The sequence below is a fragment of the Crassostrea angulata genome, chromosome 3 (assembly GCF_025612915.1).
Source record: "Crassostrea angulata isolate pt1a10 chromosome 3, ASM2561291v2, whole genome shotgun sequence".
Lineage (NCBI taxonomy): Eukaryota > Metazoa > Mollusca > Bivalvia > Ostreida > Ostreidae > Magallana > Magallana angulata.
Genome location: NC_069113.1, coordinates 38,067,143 through 38,070,870, shown reverse-complemented (window position 1 = coordinate 38,070,870; position 3,728 = coordinate 38,067,143). Strand labels below are relative to the sequence as shown.

At 32.1% G+C, this 3,728-nt stretch overlaps 1 long non-coding RNA gene across 1 annotated transcript; it reads left to right on the top strand.

Annotated features, from left to right (window-relative positions):
* The first annotated feature begins 378 nt into the window (after positions 1–378).
* Positions 379–2,592, top strand: LOC128178374 (uncharacterized). Its single transcript, XR_008242947.1, has 3 exons — positions 379–526; positions 1,426–1,476; positions 2,066–2,592. It is a non-coding gene; the product is annotated as an uncharacterized LOC128178374 (long non-coding RNA).
* The last annotated feature ends 1,136 nt before the right edge of the window (positions 2,593–3,728 follow it).

The window sequence follows — 3,728 nt, the reverse complement described above, 5'->3', positions numbered from 1 at the left end:
AATGTTGTTGTATAAAGATTTTCTTGAGAAGTATATCATTGAAATCTGTAGACAAAACATACTTAAAAAATACAACGATAATGGGGGGTCAGTATCCATCCCTCTGAGTTATGGCCTATTTAATTTGACCTTTTCACACCTAAAATGCAATTTCATCCTGATTAGGATTTGTTGTCAGTATTCGCAGGACAGATAAGGCAACACATCGTTTTGATATGCTAATGAAGGGATAATGAGTTATGACGTCATAATATACGCCCCGCCTCTGTATTACCATATATAGAACATATACCGAAAACAGCAGTTTAAGCATAAAATACGGCTGATTTAATACTGCATAAGCAAAACATAACTACGAATCACTCATGTGTGTTTTTATAAGTTTACAACAATCAGAATATAGGAAGAATTTCAATAACGCATCTGTCGTTTGGGTGTGAATCTGCGTCCCAAAAGCGCTCGTCAGACGATGTAAACACGTGTAGCTGGTATTCCCGATGATGGCGATCTTTTGATGATTTATCAGGTATGTAGAATAGATATACAGTGTATTTGTAATATACCAGATAGTTCAATAACTATTTTATTGTGATTTTATACTGTTGATGCATTTCTGATCGACTTAATGTGTTGTTTCGTTTAAAACATGAGGAGAGACTGCATTGTTTACATTTAGGCCTATACAATGTACATTGTACATGTAGCTTTATTGCCAGTCCGTTAAATTGTTTATCATGTTCACCAATCGACACGAATCAGTTCGTAGTACTTGTACTGACATTATTTAGCTTTACATAGCTGTTCGTTTTTATTTCAATTTGTAAGTAAACAATACAAAGACTGTGTGAAAACAGCTGATTTGATTTTCTGAAAATCAGTACAGTGCAGGCTAAAAGATGCTGATTTCATTTTCTGGAAATTAATGAACAGCTGATCAATAACACCTTTCTACTGTGTTCAAAATTCTTCCATGACAGTTCATTTATATTTTTTACACATTCATCCAGTTGATATATTAAGATGTTTATGCACATTAATCAGTTAATTCTTAATTATTACTAGTTTGCTTTTAGAACTCAGTATATACTACCATAACACTGTTTGAAATCTTGTCACCTGGGTTCATACTTATGATGCTGTACTATTGGTAATAAAAAAACCCAAATAATAATAAACAAATGACTGCATGTCTCCATCTGATTTTCTCTAAATGAGGAATCTACATTCATGGTCATATATTGTAATGTTTGTGTAGAATGTGCATATGTCACTTTCAAATAAAATTTGAAGTGTTGGTCATTTTACCCATCCATGCATAATATATGTAGACCTTTCACAAAAATGTTCAAATTACTGTTGACATGTCCTTATATGCATGTAAATTAAATTGTATGACTTCTCATGATTATATTTTGTTATTTGCAGAGTAATTTGAAAAGTGTCACACTGATTTGAAAAAAAAGGCTGGAAAAAAATGTAAGTAAATAACATACATGTATAAGTTCAATAATTTATCATTGAAATAATGATCAATCTGATTATTCTATGAGACAATTGAATTACAAAAAGTATTTTCACGTACGAATGGTTTCATTTAATGTTTTAAAATGATTGATATAAACCTATGTTATTTATAAATCTACAATTTTGAATATTGCTCATCAACAATACATGATATGTTTTAATTCACACTGACTGCACCAGCATTATATAATATCAATCAATCAAATCAGTTGTGTGTGTGTGTGTGAGAGAGAGAGAGAGAGAGAGAGAGAGAGAGGTAGAGGTGCATTTTTAAGGTCAGGCCGGGTAAAATAAAGGGGTGTAATTAAACTAATATCATGCACATATCAGGGGTGAGGATGCGAATAATTTCAAATCGATCAAAATGAAAAGCTGTATTTGAATTTGTGCAAAATTAAATGCACATCTAAACATAATGAAATGTTTATTAAGATAAATAAATTCCATTGACTATCAAATTGTAGAAAATCCTCCATTTCAGACTTTCAGCCATTTTGATAACAAGTTAAACTTACTGAAATATATATAATTTTCATTTTAGCTGGTACCTGCTTTGTCTTGAGATTTACATAAATGATGTTCTTATTGGTGATCATTTACCCGCACCCTTATCCTGGTGTCATATACAAGATGAAATGATGGAAAGAAAAACCTGAACTTTAGGAACAGGAAGACTGTGTTTTTGAAGAGAGAAGAGGACCAGAACTAAGACGTCATACAATAAACACATTGACATCATAAAAAGAAATTGCAATTTTGAGTTTGCATGCATATGTCAGGTTTAAATGTTGTCACAGAATTTTTTTTCAGAAAGTCCCTTTATCTTCTTGAATTAATAAAACAAATGAACCAAATATAATTGTTTCTATATATATAATTTTGTTTGAGAAGTGGAAAGGGGATGGTATGTAAATGGGTGGGAGAGAGAGTCTCTCACATAGGAGAATTCAGACTTATTTAAATTCAATATATTGATATGAACCAAAAATGGTTTTTGATCGCCTTGTTGCAGGATTTACACACTCTCTTTCCTTTCTCGGTAATGAGAAATGAGCGTTTAGAATTTATTTTGTGAATGAATAGATATGCTCATCCCCCCCCCCCCCCCCTCTCCTTAATCTTAATCATTCTGCATGTGTTGAATAAAAATAAAAGTCAATTTTAATGAGTGTTTAAATTACAAGTGTAACATGTGTAATACAAAGGTGAATACCGTTGATTGCTTATGGGGGGTGGGGAAAGGCCTCATACATGGGCAGATCTACATGTATAGTCCCAGTGGCAAATTCTAATTTAATTCACAATTTACATAGTAAAACACCATGGTACCTGGCCCCTGGCAAACAGAATAAAGTTACCCCTTTGAACCCCCTCCCCAGAATAATATTAACAGACCCAAGCAGTGCTATAGAATATGCAGTCATTGGGCAAAGGCTGCACATAAATAATGAAAAAATACTATATATCTTATTTTTTAATATATATTATGAGAACAATTTAGTTAGTATATTAATATCAGGGGCTTCATTTGTCTCTGTTGACATCTAATCCCTCAAATAATTGTGTACAATTAGCTCTTATATATTTTTCTCCCATTACTAAAAAAATATTAAGAAACCGATAACTCCGCGAATGCGGTTAACCAAGAGAACTGATACACAACGGTTTTTTGTTTACATCCATGATACAACAGAGGAAATGCGGACAATTCATCGTACCCATCTTGTCTCTTTTAAAATAAATAAAACAGAGGCACTATGATTAAATAACCATTTACATAATTTACTGTTGAAACATATCTTAAAATTAATTTGGATTATGTGATTAAATGACATCGCGCCTATATCAAGAGTTATCGCTCAAAGAGTTACCTCCCCTTTTGGGATCACTTGTGCGTTTGAAATGTGTATTGATTTCAGAGGACTTCTAGATTGAGAAATTAAATGCAAAAGTTCAAGTGCAAGACGGCTATAGATATCATTAAACTTGGTACGATTTTCTTCCCTTTTACGAGTTCTTTATAAAAACTGATGCTCATTTGTTGAGAGATAAAGGTGTACTTCGTAATTTTAATGAAAATATACAAAAATGCACGATTTTAGGAACAAGTAGCCAGTTTTTAAAGAAATTTACATAACTAGTAAACTTTACAACTGAATGAGCATTGATTTCTATGATGTATGGATAATTTTGAATATGTCGCC